The sequence below is a fragment of the Anopheles gambiae genome, chromosome 2, assembly GCF_943734735.2.
Source record: "Anopheles gambiae chromosome 2, idAnoGambNW_F1_1, whole genome shotgun sequence".
Classification (NCBI taxonomy): Eukaryota; Metazoa; Arthropoda; class Insecta; order Diptera; family Culicidae; genus Anopheles; species Anopheles gambiae.
The window spans coordinates 101,409,939-101,433,904 of record NC_064601.1 but is presented as its reverse complement, the minus strand read 5'-3'; positions in this window follow the sequence as shown (position 1 = coordinate 101,433,904).

The window sequence follows — 23,966 nt, the reverse complement described above, 5'->3', positions numbered from 1 at the left end:
GAGTTTAAGTCTAAAAAGGACCGTCCTCTCGTAGCAAGGACTGACTATCCGGCACCGTGGTATTGAATAAGTCTCAAATGCCTGTATTATAGGCCTGGCATGTCCGCGTTAGGAAGTTACGCCAAATAGAAGAAGAAGATACTTGAAATGTGTCAAAAAAGGCCCTCCGGAACGTGTTTCCACATTTCCAATAGTGAATCAGAGCTCTCCGCAAAAACACACTTTTTGTTACAAAATTTACCCTGTTTGAAGCTTCCAATTATAATCGAACACTAACACATCGAAATCACCCTTAATAAGGCCAATAAAATGCTCGGTCTCATTATTCGTATGTCCTCTGAGATCACTGATCCTATGTGTTTAAAGTCCCTGTACTGCTGTTGGGTCCGCCCGATACTTGAAAATGCGTCGGTAGTTTGGTGGCCTGCCGGCCTAACACTGGTCGATAGGATCAAACGAATCCAGCGGAAATTCACTCGTGTCGCTATCCGTCGTTTTCTTGGACGATCGGATCGAATTCCTTCGTATCCTATCCGATGCCGTTTGCTCGGGCTAGAGACATTAAGAACGCGCATTTATCACATCCAGTCATATTTCATTGCCTGCCTCCTTTCCAATGACTTGGATGTTCCCGCCCTCCTATCCTCGATTCCTATCTATGCCCCCTCACGTCGTCTTCGTGACCGACCCCCGCTCCTTATTCCTTCCCGCCAAACTCGTCATGGCCAGAATGACCCTTTCTTGCGCGCTCTTTCTGCCTTCAACGATTCATATCTCCTATTCGACTTCAACGTCCCAGTTTCCCAATTCCGCTCCCGTCTTCGTGAATCCTCATCCCTTATGTTTCCCTAGATTATAAGAACACATTTGTAAAACCCTAGAGGCCAACAAATTTAAATAAATAAATAATAATAATAATAAATAATAATAATAATTACAACCAACGTAGTGATATTACTAGTAGTGGAAAAGAATCTAATCTTAATCTGAATGATTTGATCCTAATAAAGAAGTAAATCAACTAAACCCCAATATTTTGAGTAAGCTTCCTGCAACAGTCTCTACGATTACTTTAATATGACTCTTTTCTTTAAAAGTCTGCTTGGTCTTGCTCTAAACCAACAGTTTCAATGATCCAAAGCTCATTTAACGTTTATTATGATGCAATAAAATATGGTTTAAGATGCATTGTTAATTTAATGATACTAATATGCGACTGTTACCCTTCCATTATGGATGATCAACTAATAATAAAAGACATTCCGTGGAAATGTAAAGGACCGCTTAGCCGAAACCCACGCATCTCGACCAAATCAAACGATCCTTCCCGGGGCTTGGTTTGCAATAATCGTAAAATGTGAGTACGGAATTCCGTTCCATTTCACCCGAACGCGCGCAGGAACACACAGCTCCCACGCACCCTTGATCGGTACGCAAAATGTTCGATAAATGACCTCCCGCGCCGCACCCTTTTCCAGCGATGCATAAATTACCAAAAGGAAATGCGACATTTCCAGCCGGCCATGCCATCGGAGTTCGAAAGGTTCCGCCCCAAGTGCACACGCGCAGTGATTAATGCTATTCAGTTAATATTGATTTATGATTACGCCCATCTCCGGGCCGGACAAAATCCGACATCTTTCCCATCCCGGTTCCGTTTCCCCGGGTTTCCCGGGCATGTTGGGATGGAACAAGGGGGATGGGAAAGGGTAAACAATCTAATCGACTAATACCCGGTGTGTGTGTGTGTGTGTGTTTGTGTTGAGTTTTCGGTTTCATTTTCGGTTTCATCTTAAACCGTCGGTGCCATATCGTTTCTATTGCGGTTTCCCGTTTCCGTCCCGTCCCCATCCACCGCAGAGGTGGCGCGCCGCAGAAGTCGCAGCAAAAATGCATAATTGATTACCCATTACAGGACGGACGGATTTGGATGCCGCTCCTCTCCATCTGTTTGCGCCAGTCCAGCCAGTGTCGAAAGGGAAACGGTGCGACAGCGAGGACGGAACAGGTTAGAAAGGCATTGTGCCTGTTGTTGTTGTTGTGTTTCAAATGCTGGAAATTGTTTTCACCCCTTTGGTGCGGCAGCTTTTTGAGGGAAGCATGAATTGAAGATGCTGTTGAAGCGTTTTGTTAAACGATTGTTGAAAAAGCAAAGCGTAGTGTGTACAGCTTGGTTGGATGGGGTGAACCGGTGGACGTTGCTCTTGCGAGCGTTTATGATACTTGAATGATGCTTAAGGGCTGTTTGGAGCCGTGCACGGTGGCTAGAGGAGGGACGAATAAGATACGTTTTTTCTCTTTTTTGTTGGTGAATGTCGATCGCGTATGACGCATTGAAATCGGTGTTTTATGGGCGACTTTTTATTCCAACGCACTCACCTGTGCAATGTAATTTAAAAGCATGTCAATCACGTATTAGATTTTGTTTTTCCCTCTAAACGCCGGAACATTCACTTTTCTCGCCTATAAGGCCGGGCGGTATATCTTTTTACACAACAACACGTGAGATAAAAATTCCCAAACTCCCGTATGATTGATTGGAACGATTTGATTTGCTATCAGGTTCCACTTATAGCATGCGTTTCGTGAGCGGTTCCGTTGCTCGTCGTTGCCGGAATGTCGGTACGAGAAGGAGCTGATTGCATAATTGTGGGAAAACGCTGACGAATGTTTGCAATTCTTGGGACCTTCCTGGGATTCACAGGGTGAAATGGCCGGCGTTCGGTTTTCGCGCAGCAGGAGAAACGGCCAGACGAAATGGCCGCTCACGGATGCAACTGTTGCCGCACTGTTGATGAATGAAATCGTCCTCTTTGGCCCGTCCGCGAGATGATAAAATATATTGGCAAGCTACTGGAGGAGGGGGAGGGGGAATACTATCCACCTGCATTCCACCCAAGCTAATGGTTACGGTTGGTGGTTGGTGGTGGAGGATGATGATGATCAAATATTTAAGCATCCGGACGGAGCGGAAAGCTTCAGCGGTTTCTTCTGTTCCGCGACGAAACTGGCCGATGTTTAATCGATTTCAACTTTCTCTGGCTCTGGCTCTGGTGGTGCTGAGTTTCGGTCAAAACAAAATGCTGCTATCTGTCGGAGCTGCTGTTGTTTTCGATAGATCTGTTTCACTGTCGCCAGTTGCTAGCTTTGCTATTACTCATCGTTACTTCTCTTTTTTTTGAAAGAAAGATTGGACTACATGATCACTAATCGGTTTGGTATAATTACTGTCATTAAATATAATTTCAAACCAGCTTTATTTTGTATCTTTTAACTTAGAGTTAACATGTAAGATTCGTATCCACTTGCTACGAAGACAAGACATATATATTATTGTTTAATCCATTAGATAGCATTTTTGAAAATCACTCAAAAGTAACTGATAATTCGAAAGTATCCAAGTAGTTGTTATGTAACAACATTTTGTATCACGAATTGCATACTTTCAGGAATATACACCCAAATTCATTTCAATATTTACCTTTATAATGATATTTTGTTTCACGAATTGCATACTTTTAGGGGTAATATTCAAACATGCTTTCAATTGCATTTCAAACATGGCTGTAATTTTCATGATTATATTTTGTATCACAAATTGCATACTTTTGGGAGTTAAATAACAAAAATCCAAATCTACTGTAAGATTTAGTTAGATTTCCCAAATTAGGTGTTACTTTTCATTTTGTTGTTGTTTAACAGATGCTCGTGCCGATGTTACATGAACTGTAACTTGCCTGTGCTGCTTCGACTGCAGTAATCTATTTTACGAGCACTGGTTAAAACTGCATTTAAAACACAATATTTAACAGGCAACAGCGAGAAGCCGTTGCTATCCTTAGGAGGTAAAACCCTCTCATTTGCATCGTTTACCTTTCGTGTGACGTACATAACAAATCTAAACAAAAAGAGACTTCAGTGGAAAGTTCCCTCTCATTACGGTTACGTTCGCCTCGTAGTAGCATCAAAAAACAAATCAGCATCCCAGCCGCACCGCGTCTTATCCATTCAGCTAAGATAAGCTGTGCCTTGTCAAGCATATCATCTTTAGCAGATGCGCCGTTGGAACGAGCCATGGAAAACCGTTTCGCTGAAAAAGCGGGTTAAGGATGCATTCGCCAGCACCACCACACACCACCACCACGACGACGCATAGCCAACAGCCAACAACAGCAGCAAGATCTTATCCGAAACCGAACTGTCGGGCACTCTCTCGGACCACTTAGTAGCCGAAGCCAAGGCGCGGACGCCTTTGATTGGATCAACCTGTGTCTGGGCGGGGTGAGTTTTACCGGCTGATGATAGTCTTCTTGAATGTGGTTCAGTTGCTGGAGTGGGGAAAGGGACGGAGCTAATACTAGATGGGGAATTTTCTCCACTTTTCTACTGCCCACACGAAGGCCAAGATGTGTGGGGTCCGAGGGGAGGGGGACGGCACGGAATGGCTTTTTAGTTGTACTTCGATTAGGTATGATTATGAAAGCGGACCGTTTTGTCGTGGTGAGATGTTTTCTTCTTCATCTTCTGTTGTTCGGGCCGATCCTCGCGCAAATGGGATGGAGCGGAACTGGCCGAAATCAAAAGGCGGAAAATCGATATTGGATAGGTGCTTTTAGTTGTTGGGAGAGGTTGCGGGTTTGATCAGCTATCGGTGGCGGGCAGGAATTCCGATCAATGTAATTCGGATTGGAACGTCGAGCGTGGGGGGGGGGGGGACGTTTGCGGTTTGCGTGCTAAGGTCGATCGTGAAAAATGTATTCAAAATTTACCTTCTAATAAGGGTCGTTTGAAGATTGAAATGCAATGCGATGCGAAGTTAAACGGAGGAGATAACGAATGCTTTTACATAATTTGATTTATGTAATTCGCTTTAAAATATTCCTTTGCTTAGAACGTTTTTGTGCAAATCGAACATGTAACAGAATGTCTGCTGGTTACAGACAATCCTTAAATGTTAAAATATTGTAATTATTACCACATGTTGCAATGTAAAACAAACGGTTAACATTCCCTCATTTTATTCAACTCATTATTACATATTCAACATTATTATGTTAAACAAACTAATTTGTAGCCGTCATTAATGTTCATCACCTATTACAAAACCTGCCGCTTTGAAGCGTGAAACTCATCATCTTTCAATTTTCCCATCGTTAGGCATATAATATTTCCTGCGACCTTACCGCCTGGCAAAAGGGTGGCGTTAATCATGCTTGCTCACTTGCATAACCGACAAAGCCAAAGTCTGCTGCCCGCTGCCGCTAACGATCATCCCCAACTACCCCCCATTAGCCTGCTAGATATACATCCTGGATCGGGTCGTCATGCTTACCGAAACGTGAGGTGGTAAGTAATATATTGAATTAGAAGTGTCGATGCGACCGCCACCAGTTTTACGGACTAATAGTAGCCCTCGGCGAAGCGTATAATGCAATGATTTTAAAATAATCATGTTCAAACGGCGGCACAAAGACAACGCTTCATTAAATTGGGTGGATCTTGTGGGTGGATAAAAAACCGAGAGGTGGCACCTTTTGGAGGTGCGGTATATGATTGGAACTGCACAAACCAGTAGCAGCACTGTCCAAGGTACGCTGACTTTCTTCGCCATTGGGCACATAATGAGAAATATCACATACGTTAAACAGTTTTCAAATATAAAACCTGTTAAATTTGAGTCTGGTATTAAATTGTACTTTAAATTAAAGTACTATATTTGGTCTAAAAAAATCTCCTAAAAATATGTGTCGTTGAGCATGCGGACCTCTCTTTCCCATCGGCACATTTTTAAACAACAGTTTAAATTTGTACCAATCTTTAATGCAACCCCCTGGCGTTTACATTTTGTGCACCGAAATCAGATTAAAAGCGGTCCTTTCCGACTGGCTGTCATCAATGTTGATGTGCGCTCTTGCTTTTCCCTTCCGAGTTCATGCCCTTATAAATAATTCAGCAGCCGCTCGCCCGGAAGGAAGGCTTGTTTTTCGCCATGTTCCACCCACCGACTGTGGACACCTTTGGACACAGGCGCGTATGTTTTAATTTTCGCACACGTCAGTTGGGCCAGCTCGTTGCGCTTATCGTTTTGCTTTGATCTTTGCGACTGATTGACTTGTCTGTGTTTTTTTTTACTGATTTTTTTGGCGAGGTTTAAAGAGGACTCGCTTGTTAGGTAAGCAGCGTTTTATTGTTGCATTGCGCAATTTGGTGTGCAGTCTAGTTAACAAAGATTGAAGATAATGTCTAATTTCGATTTTCAGATCATTCCCCCAGCTAGCCTCATGGAAATTTTCCTTAACTAGAGAATAACGTACACAAAAGTACCTCTTTTTGCAAGCGTGTCGATCACACCCGGACAAAGGTGAGCTCGGGTTGAATGAAATGTTTAATTGAACTGCTTTGTTTGGTTCTTGATTGAAGGCGCTGGTTCGATAATGCATTATAGCGCACGTTAACTGGACCGTTACATTGGGGCAGCAAACAACAAACAAAAAAAGAAGGCAAGAAAAGCTCTAACGTACAGGAAATAGAAAATAATTTGGCACTCGTTAACACAGAGGGCTCATAAAACTAAGTCACCGACCGGCGTCACTGCTTGGCAAAATGACCAAAATGTGGAGGAAGCTCTTTTTTTGTTGTTGAGGGACATAAAACCCCTGGATGGTGAAAACCTAGAGAGAAAGGTAATGTGTACGTGTGTGCTTTTGCTAGGGTGCGGCCGGCCGGCCGGCTTTATATTTCCGATCCGCGTGTTACCGAACACCGCGAGATCGAGCGATTGTGTGCGGATTCCTTTTTGTTCCAATACCGAAAGCACACCACGCACCTCTATGAAGTTGATTAACGGCATCAATGAAAGGAAAAGTGGTGTTTGCTGCTGCCTAGGCTTTGAAATGCGAGTTGGAAAAAAGCTATTCTATGCAGGGGATTTGTTTAGAGTGGAAAAAGAGGAAATAAATTGTGGAAATGCGAACAAAACTAAGCAGGATGAAGGAGAACAAGACAAGTGAACAAAAAATTTGAAGGAAGGAAATGTTCAGAGGGAGTGCTCATTGACATTTTTGTCAATTAGAAATGCATTCGAAAAGGAAAACCTCAAATCTCACCTATTGCATCAAATTTTGTCTTTTTTGCAAAGTAAAACACAAATCAAAAGTGGTTTTGTTATGACACCCCATTCGGATCAAATTAAAGATACATTCTTTTTAAAAAACAAACAAGTACAACAGCCGAAGTCAGCTAAAAGTAAATTGATTTAATATTAAACACGATGTGCGATGAATGATAAAAGTCAACAGATAAGTTTATAGCTCTATCACGCTTTGTTTTTTTTTCGCAACCAATTTCTTTGCCGTGGCTTAACGTCTCAATATAATGAAAAGAATAATTTAAAGTTGATATGTTTTTTCTCCCATTTCTGTTCGTTTTTATTGCAATTCCGCTGCTACTTTACCCAAACGTACGCATCAGTTTCATTTGGAAAATGAAGTTGTTTTTAAAATTCATCCGTAACGGAGGTGATGGTGAGCTGAGGTGAAAAAAACTGACGATCGCGAAGCAAAAACAAATTGTTTTAAGGCAGCACGGGGTTTTTTACTGCCCCTGACAGGGCAGAGCAATGCGGAGAGTAATGCTGTTACGAGAATGAGTAAGCGATGTACCGAAACCGTACGTTATACATTATTCGTCGAATGGTGGCAGATTTATGGCGTATGGCGTTCGGAAGTGTATCGTCTTCGTTCCTACGAAGCAGATGGTTTTATTTTTGGGTTTTGCACGCACGTTTGTGCATTACGTTTCCGCACGGCTCCTGCCAAATGCCACGTGCTGGAAGGTAGCATGGATCTGTCAGCAGCACGCGAAAGGCAGACGAAAAAGGCTAATCTTGCGATGAGTAATGGAACCGGCTGACGGATGTGCTTTTTGAACACTTTGACCTGTTCGACCGTCACTCTAAACTGTGTCTCTGCTGTAGTTCACATATGGTTGGTGTGATGTAATCGCCGCGATCCTGGAGATGTGACATTTATACTCTAACCGGGCCGCATCTTGCAACTGATTGATAATTATGCAAATTAGCAAACTTTGCAAACTTTGCTGTTTTTTTTTGTTAAATGTTGTAATCCTGATAGAGGAGCACAGTTTTTATCGTATGTGCAAAATCTCGTGTGTGTGTGTGTTACCATATAAAAGCTCCGATTAAAGTTTTTATGTTTTTTTTTTTGCAGAGCCTTTTGATACATTCGGCATATCCAATTCGCGCATCATGAGTATTTTTTTTTGTGCACCGAAGATTCAGGAAGGTGTGTCTGGAGGGGTTTTATTTGCAACGTTGAATGAAAAAACCCACAAATTTGCAATCGTTTCGGGTTTAGGGTAGTTTTTGTTCCCACTTTTTCCAAATCTGTTGCCGAAACCTTGAAAATGCGGAGTATCGAAACACGTTCATCTCCTGCTTTGGTTTCCGAGCATCATCGCGAAGTCATCGTTCCCATTTCGAAATCCTAGACCTCTTTTATACCCGTTTGCCTAATTCGTGGGTAGAAATGAGAGGTTTGCCGTTTGTTAACTATTTCACCGCGGTTTTTTTTTCTTGCGAATTTTCTATATTTATCTTAGTTAGCAGATGTGTCGCAAACGTGTGTTACTAAAATGGCGAAATAAATGAACGATCGTATGGAACGGTGATCCTTTCTGGAGAATGTTCATCTCTGTAGGAACATACAATCTCTCACAGGGAAGGTCATCATGATGCTGATTGTAATGTCTGATTAATAAGTATGTGTTTTAAAAATTGCCTCTTTTCTCTTATGTTTACGAGTTTTTGTTAAACATTAAAAAATTCTTCATTCTAACATAGGGGCCCTTTCCGTTTTAAGTTCTTAGGCTGAAATTTCAGCCTGTCAGCTGTTTGCATTGTAAATCAGATTTCGAGCAGCTATCTAAGTCGGTATAATGTACAGGTGGTCTTATCCCAAGGTGTATGAATTTAGAAGGCTGATTTTTATCGCTTCTGCTTCTGAATAAAGATTTTAAGAGTGTTATGTGTATTTGTCCACGTTTCCTTCAGAAAGCCTGTTTGAGCAAAAGTTTTCACCCATCCTGACAAAAAGTGATGTTCAAATTTGGTTATAGAAAACCACCTGGACTACATACATTTTGATTCTGAATTCCATCACCAGATCTCTTTAATGCACCTTGGGATAAATGTAAATAAATAAATGTAAACAAGGTGTACACCTTGTTTTGCCATTTTTTCGAGCAGGTACTCGAATCTAATTCTAACTTTGAGGCTAGAATAATCTAGCCTGAAAATTGCAGGCTAGTTTTATGTGTGGTTTTGTATGGAGTGTTTACATGAGCCTCTTACTGTCATACTACATACAAAAAACTGACTAGAATCGTGACGGGCCCCATAGACTGTATAGACTTACATATACAACTGTATAACAACTACCAGTTGTTACATCAGTTATTATAACTACCAGGTGTTAAACTATTATATTTATACATTTATTATCATTGTTTGTGACTAATTAATGTGATTTAACAAGTCCTTGTTTGTTTGGTTTATACTTGAAGTGTGGTTTTATGATCGTCTGACTACTGTAACAACTGATTGATTAGCGCATATATAGTATCTTGAATCGTTGAATTGGATATAAATACATTAGTTATAGCTAGGATAAGTGCATTAGCTCTTGTTTTCAGATTTCGTTTCGACTTGAAAAGTTTAAAGATTTTGCTGTTGGCGCTATTTTTGAACTGCAAGAATAAAACTTTTGTGTAATCCTTGTAGATGTCTTCGATCGTCAAAGATATCTACAAGGTTTAACTAAACTTAAGTTGCTATTTTTAAAACACTATAAACTAAGAGATGTGATAATAGTCATAAAAAAGAAGCTCAATCAAGATTGGAATCCATTCTGCTTCCACTGTATCGTGTCAAAAGGTCATCCTGGTGACACTGAAGAAACCATCATTCCAAATGGAGTCATGCACTACTATCACTTCATTGCCTATCGTCGCCCTGTCACTGTCATCGAGTAAGTTGTTCGTAGAAGATTACACATGCTTTCGGAATTGGCTTTCCGATTAGCGTTTGCACAATCTCTCGTGCGAAAACGTTTTCAAAAAGCAGTTCAGCTTACCCAAAATCAGGCTACTTCAGTGTCATTCCGGCAGTTAACGCGTACCATTCACCTCAAAAGGACACGGCGCTCGGCAAGAGTTCGTGCACCGTGTGCCATTCTTCTTTTGTCTGACCACACATCGGATGCTCACTGAATGCTTGAAGCAATGCGGTGTGGTGAAATCACGTGTTAAACCCTAAAATCGTCATAAATAAGCCGCGTAATAACCCGATCGCAATCTGGTCTCGCACACACACACACACAAACATTGCCGAAGAAAAGGGCCACTAATTTTTTTGGGTGGTTTTGCCATGGGGCCGCGGGGAAATGAATTGCTATATGCAAATCATCTGCCATCTCGCCATGCCCGGGTATGATGCCACGCTGCTGGAAAAAGCATCCATTTTCTAAGTGACCGAAACCCTTCGGCCGGGCCGTTTATTTGCTTGCTTCAACCTATAAATTAGAGCGCAGGCAGCGCTGCGCAAGACGTTTAATTCAATTAAAATCTCTAACGCACTTGGCAGACGAGCATACAATCCTTTTTCCCTCTTGGCTGGTGGCCGGCCGTGCAGTTGAAGATCTTTCGCACGCACCTACTCACGCACCTGGTGGCCTTGGGGGCTCCTCACCGTATACCGTGCTTCACCACCGTTTGGACCGGAAATGGGGTTTCGAGAGAGCAAAAAGCAAAAAAAAAAGCAAAACAAAAACGATGCTACCTTTCCACTTTAGGCAAACTAATTCGCCTCAAACAGCCATCGAGTGAACAACGAGCGAATGAGCGAGCATTTAAAATAATGTAAGCTCTTCTTCCAGGGTTGTGCGGTAGCGCCAACCGGTCGGAATATTGTTTTGTTTCTTCACCCGGCGATGTTTACCGGGGGGGTTTTGCGTTGCTATTTCTGTTGCCATCTTGCCAAGCAGGCCTGCACAAGATCGCTGCTATGTGCGGCATAACTAATTGGTTTCAAATTTTGGCAGCAATAAGGTTGACGGTTGTACCTTACCAGCGGTGGTTCAGAAGCGAAAGGTGAATGTGGCGAATGATACACACGCCAGGATGGTTTTCATGGAGCCGCGAGTGTAGGTTTCTAGCCTAACCTTGTTAGGTACTGTGGTGTGCCTTTACCGACAAGGATCCAATTTTCCATTCGTTCTAAGCAAAAGTTTAAGGTTTTCTACTGCCCTTGCATTCGCCCGGGTCGATTGTAGGGTGTACTTTAATGCAAAGTTTAATTAAATAATTCTATTGGTATGTTTGGGTAGTGCAAATTGGAAAGGTCTTGTTTTGCTAATTCACTTGCTGGCTATTGAAGTAATGTCAACAGTATAAACTGTATACTGTAATTGTAAGGATTCTATGTTATTGTAAGGAAATTCTTTCTAGAAGGAGGTGTAATTAGTTTAAAATCAAATGATTATGCATTGGTGAAATTGTTAAATTCAATTTTTGGTTTTCTTTTACTTTTTACCTTTTTTCTGTATTGTTTTTTGCAAAAGTATACCTAACTCTAACTTAACTCGTATGGTTTTACATCAAATTTTCATCAAATAGAAGCATTTATCGTATTTTTTTTTAATTTGTTTCTTAAAAACCAAAACTTTGAGCTTTTGCTACATTGAAAGCCGTTTAATTGCAATGTGCATCTTGTTGACCCCTGTAAACAAAAAAAGAGTTTCATCCTGTAGCTGCAATTTACACCACAACGACAAAAAATCGTGGCAATATTTCATTGCCAACCTTTATGGTTTTTTTCTCTCTCTCTCTCTTGCCACTCATGGTAAGTGTAGGTCATGGCGAATCGGCCCACCGGCAACATATCAACGGAATCGGCAGCGAATAAGTAATTCGCAAAGACATCGCTTACTCCACCACTCCTTTCTCGATCCTCCCTCTGTATCGCCCTCCCTCCCAACATGAATCCTTCTCACTTACCGCGGCTCTTAACGGGTTTCCCTTTCGGCAGCAAAATTGAAGAGTTTCTTGCACCCCTGCTTGGAGAGGTCAAAGCAATTAACGTTATTTTTGGGTCCGGTTTTTGGTTGTTGCTGTGAGTGCCTTCTCTCTTTTAACATGAGCAACAAAAAAACTCGGAAAAACAACAAAATTTGCAGAGTGCATGATGCAGTACCGTCGCCCGGGGGCACAAGTGCATCTGGCTCCGCTGATCGATCGGTGCCGCGGTCACCGATACTGTGCGTAGTCCTGCTGTGTGTGTCTACTTTGTTTTCACCGTGAAATCATTCCAGGGAAGTCCCATAAAAGGGGCGTCTTTTCCGCCTTGCTTGATTGACGCGGCCATTGAATTCGGTTGGCAGTTTTGAATAACCAAATAAATGCTTTATGATGCATCCGCAGTGCTGTCTCGCTGTTGTTGTTGTTGGGCAAGTAAGAAAGGATTACTTTTACAAATGCGAAAACAAATGCCGTGGGAAGGTAGTGAGAAGGGCGTACTGGCGGCAGACGGCACCAACGATGTGCACCGTGTCAGGTGAAGATTCGCGCACTGCGGTGACGCGCATTCCTCGAATGCTTTCGATGAAAGTGCATTAACGCGGACAGCCGAAAGGAAACACCGTACCGCGCCCTACCGCCGGTATATGGTGATGAGGCCCAGCCCAAACACGTGTTCGTGGACAATCGATTTATGGACGAAATAGATGCAGCGTACCCCGGGCCCGCGTAGGGCTGGGAATGCGGTTGGAATATTTCCGAGTGTCGCCGTGGTGTCCACTCGCGCCGTTCGCGCTTTGGGTTTTAGAGTTTTGATTCACACAACCCGTTTGTGTCCTGTTTCGATGCGTCTGTTATGCGTTCGCAGCCTGTGAGATGCATTTTAAAGCTCGTGCATCGCCGGTGCACACAGGTGTATGCAGATATTTACACAAGCATTCCGACCGAGGGGGGTGGGATGCACGCATGAAACTGCTGCAACGGGAGAAATGCCACCAGCCGACACCGAGAAAAGGGAGGTTCAGTTTGGAAAAGGTCGAAAAGATTTATATCGAATTAAATCACAATCCGCTGGGTGGGGAGAGATCAACCTGGCATGTTTGTTTATGTAATTTTATTAGCTGTCCGGTAGGGTTATGGGGGTTCGTCGCTAACGACGATTAAAATCCTATTTCTTAATTTAGCGGTAGTTTGGTAATGGATTAGCCGGTGATTTATGTGTGTATTCATGGGTGTTGCTTGATTAGGAAGCGGGTTTTTGGTGAAGGATGGCAGATACAAATTGTTATATGGAAATTGTTTTATCTCTTGCGCATCTGTTAATCTATATTTTGATTGAGGATACCTTCCGAATTGGTATCAGCAATGTGTTACTTTTTGTCTTACATTAGTGCTATTATTTTAAGTTCCTTCATTGGGAGCACCATTTTCTACTAGCTCATATTACTTCAAATCAAATCATGATGATGAAAACTAAGTCTCACCTCTTACCCTAACACAGGGTTGAGAAGGACGGAAGTATTTCAAAGATAATATTACTCTCATAGAAATAATGAAATAAATTGTACAAGTAAGTTGTGGCATCGGAAAATCCACAGCGGAATCCACCGAGTCATACACGCACACCCAAGACGATCAACATAGTTTTATCATTATAATCCGATGAATATGAATAATCCGATGCTTAAAAGATAGTTTTAAGATGCATTAGGTGCAAAATGACGATGAAAAATATTACTTTTTTTGTAATCCAGCATGTTGAGTATCAGACGAACGTATGGATCCTGGTTATTTATGCAAGCAACTCTATGTGTAAATATAGGGGTTTCAGGGATTCTCATAGTTGTGAGATACTTCCTTGACACTTTATTTTGAGAAATGAACTTTATATGATAGGATTTGGACACTATGGCACCTTTTTAGACAAATCGAATAGGAATCTTCAATGGGTCTGTCCAAAAAGGGTGCCATGGAGCCCAATTCCCATCATATAAAGTTTACTTTCCATAGGAGTCAAGGTAGTGTCTCACATATACAAGAACCCCTGAAATCCCGATTTAATGTGTCAACCAGGATCCGTTCGGTTTACGTTACATTGCGTCCTTTACAGGGGTGTGTACATTCATGATACTTTTAGCACGTTTTATGAACTCTGTGTAATTTTAGGAGATAAGTTCATGCCATGTATATAATTTGACAGATTATGACATAAAGATTAGTGTTGGGTAAATCTGATTCAGATTCATGAATCGGAATGAATATTTGAAATGATTCAATGAATCTAAATTTCGATTAGAAAGATTTGTGAATCTCGAAAGATTTATGAATCTCTAAAGATTCATGAATCTCTGAAGATTTATGAATCTCAAAAGATTCATCAATCTCAAAAGATTCATGAATCTCAAAAGATTCATGAATCTCAAAATTTTCATAGAGCTTGAGCTTTTTTTTTGTTATTCTTCTTCTTGGCGTAACAACCTACGTGATCATGTCAGTCGATCATGGATCTTTAGAGATTCATGAATCTATGGAAATTCATGAATCTTTAGAGATTCATGAATCTGTGAAGATTCGACTCGAGATTCGAATGACTCATCACTGAAGATTCATATGAATGAATCTGAACGAAAGATTCATCAAACCCAACACTAATAAAGATACAAGGTATATACCTCTGTAAGGACTTCCAGAAGGACGAATCTCAATGGTTACGAGTGTTTTACACATTTATAATCAGTGGGGAGTAACAGTATGGATAGGAGATTGCATTAGCTACATCTAGGTCACAAAAACAACAACATTAGCAGGATATTAACAAGCTAAATCTGTTTACTCCACAAAGCTCAGCGTTAATAGAACCATTCCATTTGCATAAAGTCAAATAGGGGAAAAAACAAGCTTTTGCACTTCATTTCATTTCGTGGTACGATTGGAGATTGCAGATTGCTTATGCCATGTTTTGCATGTCACTGCGGCCTGTGTTTTAAAGCCAAATTGCTCCGCACAAATTGAACTCTCGTTACGATTATGATCAAAGTGAACAAATTTATCGAGTGTTGTTCAATAACAACAAACAACAACAGGTGTTGAAATTTACTATTACAATTCGTTCAGGCAGCGTGCGCGGCCAAAAATGATGAATTCCTGCGCTCCAAGAACGGTCGTCCGTTCACTCGCGTTCGCTGGCAAACTTGGGCGCATGGTGGTAACATTCTGCTTCCAGCTTCTTGCCGTTGAGTGGTTGCTTCTACACCTGTTTCACCTGATGCTCGGTCCCTTCACTTATCGGGTGATGGTGCAAAGATGGCTGACATTGGCGGTGTAAGGTGGCAAAAAAGATTACAACATGTACTGCGGCACCCGGGGTACGATCTGGCAATCCGATTATTAAACGGTCGATGCAATTTGAGAGCATCGCTGTGCACATACACACCGCGGTGTGTGTGTGATTTGGTCAACTGCTGGTGGCCACAACTGTGCAAACGAACGATCGAAGAAAAACGAATCAGCTCACTCGAACACCTCCAACCAGCAAACCCTCTTCAACCGTCTGTACCATCTTCCTGTTTGTTGACTTTCCGCCTGCAATGTGAATTGATGCATCCCCGAATGCACCGAAAAATTGCATCACAGCGGAGTGTAAAATGCAGCGTGCCCTCGCCGATGCAACATGCTGCACGGCGGCTATGCAATTGTGCGCACACGGTGACGATGGTCGGTGCGAGAGAGTTGAATTGATGCAATGCAATGGCGGTTGTGCTCTCAATGTTTGGCGCGGTCGCCTTTTTGCCCGGCCAGCGCGTATGCGTGTATTGTTTTCCTTTTATCATGCACTCGAATGTGAACGTGAAATTTTGCCGCTGTCTCGAAATTGCCACACCGGGGTAGTTTCTGCACCTCCGCCTGTGTGTCGTGCCGCGGTGACCGCGGACGGGTGGGTGGTCGCTGACGCTGAAGGTCTTAAATAAAACATCATGTACACCGGCGAACACGATGTCGCTTGTTGATGGCAGAGCAGCCCACACGCCATGCTAATCCGTTGTGTTGTGTTTCGTTTTTTTTGTGCGCCTCCTTCTTTTCCCCGCACCGCGAGGTTCGTGAGAGTTCCACAATCGGAATGCACTTCAGATCTAGTTCTCGGAGGTTTGCCATTTCTGGGGTCAAGAGGTGAAAAGCCTTAGCCTTAGCCCGAGCAAACAAAGAAAATTGGAAAGGTGGAAAAAGGCAGGTCACTCGGTTAAAGGACGTTACTTAACCTCACTTATCGTATGTGCATACACTAGTGCACATTGGTGGTGAGCTGGAGGATGGGCATGGTGGGTGGGATGGAAAAAAGTGAAGGAAAAAGTGTCACACGGGTAAGGAGGGCGCGTGAGAATTTGCGGCATAATGGGTCCGTGGATGAGGGAAACTTTAGTGACCCGCCGCACGTGTTGAAAGCAGGTTAGATAATGTCATCTTGACAGGGAAGTGTGTATGTATATGTAATTGAATTACACCACAGGCAATGGACCGGGGGCACGAGGAGGCTAATAGTAGTCCATTTGGTCCAATCTAATCTCTATCTAATTGTGCTTCTTTTTTTTTGTTCTCCCTGTGATAATTGAAGTTAATAATACACTTATGACATGGTGTTGCTCTTCTTGCTTTTTCTTAGCAGCATAGCAGCTTTTTTACACCATACTGTTGCGATGTGATTAAAATCAATGATTGTGTTTGATAATGGTTTCAGTTTAATTTGAACGCTGCTTTGTTTCTTATGTATTAAATTTATTTAAATTACGACATTTGATTGTAAATAAAAGTTGGTCAATTTATTATAGAGTGAATTAATATTCTTGTGCAAAATCGTAATGTTAATTTAATAAAAAAAATCATTGATATGTTTTATGTTAAGTTTATGTTTAGTGATATGAACAGCTTTTTTGGGTACATTGTTTAGCCTATACTTCAAAACTATTCATATTCTTTGATTTTGTTATATCTGATATTTTTCTAAATTTCTTTTAAAACGTGTTTTCCAAATGTTAGCTTTCTCTTCATCAATTTTGTTTCTTTTAATTTCAAACACTCGTATTGTTTTACTATTAGATAAACTTGTTCTTTGCTTTATCTTCCTCGTACTGTATTTCTATTAGATTAGTTCCTCGTATTGTTTTTCTATTAGATAAATTTGTTCTTTGCTTTATCTTATATGATACTTGAATTTATCTACACATCACGGTAATTAAATGAATAATTTTTTTAATTCTAATAGCTTTATGAATCATTAAATTATATTAAGCCATTTAAAACATTTCCTTTGTACGCTTAAATCATAGAATGTTTCATGTTCACTGCAAAACAGCTTCCGAGATTCATTCAGGGGAATTCATTTCACGTGAATGCTATTGCTGCTGCACTTCCACCAAACCGTTCCGAAGATGACCTTCAACGATATCTCCATAAGTGGTAAGTGCGGCCAAATCGGTAGTCACCACCCCCACCCCCATTTCCCCAACTCCAAAACGGCACCCCAAAACTTCAGTTTGTTCAATCCGTTCGTTACCGTTCGCCCGACCTTCGCCCGACGCTGCTGCTCGATTTGGTGCGTTGTGGCCCCAATTTCGGCTAATGATCCGGGGCGGTTTGGTGTCTTCGTTCGCGCGTGCAATGGCAGTGAGTTTGTTTTGCTCTTTTTGACACTTTTAATGTCACTGGGTTAGGAGGATCTTCCTCCAATCTGCGACTTTCGAGAACGCGTGCGTGCCGTGTGTTGCAAACGAGACCGCCAAGCCCCGGTCCGTTTTCTGTTCACACATCTTCTCGCTGTCACAGTGCCGTGGGTTGGTTCATTTGGGCAGTGCATCTATTCAATTGCTTTCGGTGTTGACTTTTTTTTTGCGCACCGGGATCACATTAAGCCGTGAAAAATGAGACAAAATTGAGGATGTGAGTGCGACCCCGATCGAGGAGGGAAGCGAAGTAGGGGTAACAGATCGACGCAACTTTGTATCTGTTTAACATTTCTCCTTTCTGGTTTTTTTTTGTTTGTCCACTTTGCTTACAATTGATTGCGCTCTGAAGGGGGGGAAGCAACCAACAAAGCCGTTGCCGTTAAATTCCACGGCCAAACGCACAGAAGGACAATGTGGTTTGTTATGCAGATGAGCGTCATTTGTCGCGCTAAAGTGTCAGCGGCATTTTAGGTTAAGAATTTGGCGAACAAATCGTGCCGCGGGTTGCAAATGACGTGTGAAAGACTGGAACTGGTCAACTATACGAGCCTGTAGCATGTATTTCATGGTGTTTTTTTGCTTCTCTCTACTGTTTGAAAAGAGCAGAGCTGCTTTCGCATTAACATGAAGAAAATCAAATTAAGATATTTTGTAACACCGTATTACTCGCTCATTGCCTGTCCAATGTTTAGCAGTCCGAATTGAACTGAAATTGATCTGCACACCACAAAAACAACGTAATGTAATTATGTTGCTGCATGCTCACACCACCACAGCAGCAGCCAGAGAAACGAGTGCGCTGCAAAACCTGCCGCAGCTTCTTGCGAGTGTGCAATGGGTCGGAGGAATAATTTTCGCTTTCAGTGCAAGGTTAGGGTAAAGTGCGGCCCGAGCACGCTCGGCAAGGCCATGCAATGCGGAAAAACTGAAGAAAAAGCACATCTCATTCGAGTGTGTGTGCGTGCGCGAGCCACAAACGTTGAAGTGTGCAGAGGAAGTGCACAGACAGGTTGTTTGGTTAGGAATGATGCCGTGACCAGGATTATGTTCAGCATCACTAGTAGACACGATCAAACTGGAGCTTTAACAGTGGTGGAAAAGTTCGGGATTGGATTGCATTGTGTAACGAATCAATTCAAATTTTTGGTTGTATTTTATACCCAAAGTTGATTGATCTTTTCGGCTGATGATCAGTGATCTTACTAGCTAATGATTTGATAGCGGTCAAAATGACACTGTGCCTGTTTGGGGCATACACGCTTTGAAAGCAGAAATATAACTCTTAATGGGACTCTCTTAATTTTATGGTCGCTAAATGTCATAGCAAGACAAAAGACGCTACTCAATCCGTCACCATCGCGCGTTCGTTAAGTATCTTAGTAAATCATGCCGCAAAACGATTCCCTCTTGCGATGGGTGGAAGCGAATCGATAAATCTTCACTATTCATCCAAAAACAAACCATCGCCTGCTGTTGGCGCATTCTACTGCAACGTCGTGCCTCAGCTGGTGCTATATTTCAAATGCAAATCAGGCGGCATACGCACCGACCGGCACGGCAAGCGGGATCTTATCAACCTTATCCAACGCGATGCTACGGTGACGCGTGGTACCGCGGCTCGATGTGGGTTATGGATTTCGAAATAAATCAAACAAGTTCTCTGTGTCCAGCTCCAGGGAGGAAAGAACCTGCTCCCTGTGAACCTGTGGCCAGTACCCGTGCGCACACCAGCGGACTGCGTGTGTTGGTGTGACGCTGTTATGGACGATCCCACGGAACCTGGGGATGGGTGATAGTGTGACTTATTAGCATAAAAAGCAGGTCACAGCACCGATCATCCTCCAGCGCCCGAGCTCCTCGTACAGGTTATGTAGAGGTTTGACATTTTTTGGTGCCCGTTTTCCTTTTTGTGTTGCTTTATCGAACGCGCCCGAAACGGGTTACCGTGGCGGATGTCGCGTATGAATTTTCAAGCGATTTCGTAGAAAGCGCGAGTGTGTCGAAATGAAATCGAAATCGTCCTCCGCTTCTTCTGGATGAGCCCGAGCGCATCATTGTGAGTGTTTTTTTTTAATATTTCATCTCTTTCTTGGAGCGTTTGAATTTAGTGCAGCAGATGGAACCGTACGCTTGTGCTTTGAAGAAGTCGCTTTTCGTTCGATGAACTTCGATTTTTGGGGTGGCGAATAAAGATTGCAAAAGGTTGCAAAACTAGCACCGAGCTAATGTGGCACACGGCAGGATGTCGTTGAACTTTGTCGCTCGGGTTTCTAGTATTAGAAAGACCGCAACAGCAGTTGGCGCGCTTCGCTTGACATTATTAGCTCTAGCGGTGGTACGAAAATGGTAAAAACATAAATTTAGTTTCGGTGTCCATTAGGTTGCTTTGCCCAAGGTTGTTTAAATGAGATCATGCGCTGCTGGGAATTGGTGACATCGCAATCGCAGGAGTTCTCGGTGAAAAGTTCATCGAGCATCATCGTTGTCGTGGTGGGCTCCAATTGGATGAGCTCCAAATGATTCGCATTGGATTTTACACTCTTTCAGTAAAAAAAAGCGTTCAAAAGATGTACTCTGGATTATGGTCGTTGCTTTCTCGGAAAGGAAAGCGCTTGCTGATGCTACACCCGGTAGGAAGAAAGCTCCCCCGGGAGGGTGGAAGGTTAAAGGTCAGAGCCCATCAATGTCCGATCGTGACGAGCAAGGTGACGTTGGCTTACGTCGAGCAAATACCGATCGGATGAGGTGAACAATCTTTTTCATCGCAACGGGTCGAACGATGCGAGGGTGTGTTGCAGCAATGGCAAAGGGGTAGTTGTGTAGAAAGGACACATAATGTCGGGGGAGTGTAAGGGTCGTCAGCGGTCATCGAGAAGAAAGTTTTTGCCAACTGGAGAAGCACGGGACCAGAAATGGACTGTAAACTGTAGTGTCGGAAAGCTTCTTTGTCGTAGTTTTTGTTAGCTCAATGTGAAAAAAGGCTTGAGTCGAATGAGTTGCATCTTTGACAAAAATGCTGATGATAATAATCAAACGCGCTTGCTATTAGACCACCTTAAGCAACACTAATGAGGGTGACATTAAGTTTAATAGATCTAGACGCCAAGACATTAGCGCGGTACGCATTTCTACACCAAAACCTAAACGTTTTGTTGGCAAGGCCGGCGGCACCACCCAGCTGCAGTATTGCGCATACTCTAATTTGCGTATTATGATGCGCTCTCGTTTATGACACGAAAACAGTAGCGCGGCCCGACATTGATGAAATAGCATTTTTTTTATTGGTTTTCACACATCAAAGGTACGGTTGGCGAGCGAATCACTGAGAAGAGAAGATCCATTTGGGTGGCGGCTCTTTGTGTTTTACGGTGACGTATTTGACATTTCGCCTTGCCTTGGTGCTCAATTTGCAACAGTTTTATGATCATTGTTTGAAGAAGCGCGCATCATTTGTGCGGTGGAGCGTATCATAGAAGGTTGTGAGTGGTCTAAATGAATTTGATTTGATTAGCAATCTTTAGGAGAGCGAAAGCGATCGATGGTGAACTATTTTCAAGCTGCCAGCTCCAATCCAGTTTGAATGCGTTAATGGTTGAGATTGAATGTATTAATGATTATTGGATTATGATTAGATTGCGTTTGTATAAACCTATCAAAGCATTCAAGTATAACGGTGACGTCATTGGTTGCTTCGTATAGCTTAGTCTAAAACAAATCTTCACACTGCTTTTTTACTCTCAGAACTACATTTTTCTTCCCAAAAAAAAAAAAAATTATATTCTTGTATAGTATCGTCTGGCAAAACAATTTGTATGTAAAAGGCTTAGAATCTGCAACTAATAACCATTACTCTCCAGTGTAAACTACTCTTCAGATCTGGGCGAAACATGCCATTTTGGAATCAGCTGATGCTAAGTTGTCATGCCCAGCAATTGAAGAATGCTCTAGGAGCGACAAAGACTTTCAAACTTTACATCAGAATGTTCAGTTTAGCGATTTTTTTTAATGTTAATTTAATTAATTTAATGTTAGTTAATAATAGAAATAAAGCTATTCAATATATTTCTATTATTTTCTATTTTATGTTTTAAACTATCGCTTTAATTGATGCTGCAAGAACTTCGTTGTAGTTCTTGTTAGTTTAGTTCTATTTACATGTTAGATCTATTTAAAATGTTAGCTATATTAACAGTGTGAAGTATTTTTATGTTTTGAAACATGAACAGTCGTCAGAGCAATTTATTTTGCTGTTAATCGTGATCTTAAAGCTTAGCGTGTTTCGTTCAAATATTGGTGACCTTTTATTATGCAACGAAATGCTCTACTTATCCAGCCGGAAACTATCCCTTTTTCTTCGCCGGGACACCACTTCAACCCGACATGATCAATGATGGCACGTGGCACACGCTTCACAATGATCAATGGAACCCTGCTCGGTCGACACGATTAGGCGCTAGGAGTGGACCGATCGTCCCTTCGAGGGACAAGGCAAAGCGTGTGCGTGATGAAATTATGATCACGATGACCAGTCAGCTGTCTAGCGGTCTGGCAACACTTCGCAGCATTCATTTCCCTTTCCGTACCGTTCGCCTGCGGGATTAAATCGATCCCGAGCGCACTGGCCGACTTTGAACGAGAGCCCTTTGAACGGGCGTGTTTGATGGTGTGGTTAAATTGAAGGGTGCCACCACCCTTCGAAACGTGGGGGGGGGGGGGGGGGAATGGGTTCCACCAGGAGCGTGGTACGCAACAACTCTTTTCAGTGTCGTGTCGAGTACGTGGTGTAGTCTAACATGGTTTTCGTACCAGAAGGCTCCGGCCGAGTTGGAAATGATTAATGAAGATCAGTGAGCAAATCGAGCGCAGCTTCTTTCCACCGGAACCGCAGAGGAACCGGCGGTTCAGTTTTTACTCCGGATGGCGGCAATTGATGGCGGGCCCATCGATACGAGGGGATCGTAATGATAGAGTGTTTCCAGGGGCGTCCGGCTACACCGACTGCTGTCTTTGGGCTTCTGTGTATCGACAACACTTTAGTGTGTCGTCCCCAGTGCTTCATGCTGGGATAGTTTTTGATGGATGATGAGGCGTTGGACAATTGAAGCTGATCGTAGGTTTATCGGGCGATATTGTCGGTGAAGTGGTTCAGCGGGCGCTTTTTCACTGCTGGCTGGACGCTGTCAATTAGTTGAACACGATCGCAAACGCTATATGAATGGTGAACGTTAGTGTGTCGCGTGTCATGATATAATTTGGTTGTTTGATCATGTTTGGAAAGCTTTTGACTGTAGCTAAAGATACATTTCATTCGCCGGAATTGGAGCGAAGTGATTGGCTTTATAATGCAATTAATTGATCCAGGATCCAAGAAATTGTAAATCAGTACATCAAAAACTTGGACAGGTTCCTAACAGACAGCAGTGTTTATTTCATTAATTTACATTTTTAACGTAATATAGTTATATTCTGGAGAAAACAAACAAATATTAAATTCAAATGTTATTTCGAAAAACGAGGAAAAATGTAGCGCAAATGATGCAAATGTCACAATGTGCATGATGCATCCTGCAAAAGTCATCCCCTTTTCAACCTGCGATTAAAACTAGCCGTAGCCGTGGTTTTTCAAAACGGTGTCAAAACAAACGGACAATCTCTAATTTATCTCAGCGAACGTTTTCACATGGTATTGATATTTTTAGCTTCACACATGCTTAATGTCAGTTGTGGTGCTCCGTTTTCGCATTCATTTCCCCGCTATTCGTGCTCTATGGTGAAATAGATAAACATTTCCCAATCATTTATCGAGCTACTATCGAATGCTATCGAGTGAATTTCTTACGACAGAGTGAGAGAACAAAAAATAGGGGTAAGCTTCAGGTTCCCACTTGCCCGAATGGCGTTCATGTTCGAAGAAAGCGAAAGCTCTAGATGCTGCCGCCGCTCGAGAAGAGCAAATGAAAGTGAACGTCTCTCGCTCACGACGAGAGCAAACTCCAAAGTAGAGGAAGAAGTAAAAACTGAGCGAACTGAAGAGCGGCGGGCTGCTTGGTCGGGAGTAGTTTACGCGCTTCGTTTGAGAGGGAGAGTGATCTTCAGGATGATTCAGATGATCGTATGGGAGATTAAAAAAAAACGTTTTTTGGATTTTCCTTCGACCTA